Source organism: Myotis brandtii, unplaced genomic scaffold (assembly GCF_000412655.1).
Source record: "Myotis brandtii unplaced genomic scaffold, ASM41265v1 scaffold22191, whole genome shotgun sequence".
Taxonomy (NCBI): domain Eukaryota; kingdom Metazoa; phylum Chordata; class Mammalia; order Chiroptera; family Vespertilionidae; genus Myotis; species Myotis brandtii.
The window spans coordinates 1-259 of NW_005358318.1; positions in this window are offsets into that span (position 1 = coordinate 1).

Here is a 259-nt window from a genome sequence, read left to right on the forward strand (position 1 = left end):
TATGGAACTAATGAAATACAGTGATAGGAATTAGGAAATGCGACACTGATGGTTCTGGGCATGTGAAGGGTGAAGGACAGAGGGTATACATGGTCTTCCCTTCAGTTCTGCCGGAGAGATGAGCTCCGAGGGCCAGAGCTGCTCCATGCCCAGAGGAGGTGGGTGTGGTCAGTGGCTCTGTTTCAGAACTTCTTGCCAAGCAGAGAGCTTACCCGACCCACAGGAACCTTTTTACTCCAGAAAACAGAAACAGCCAGTT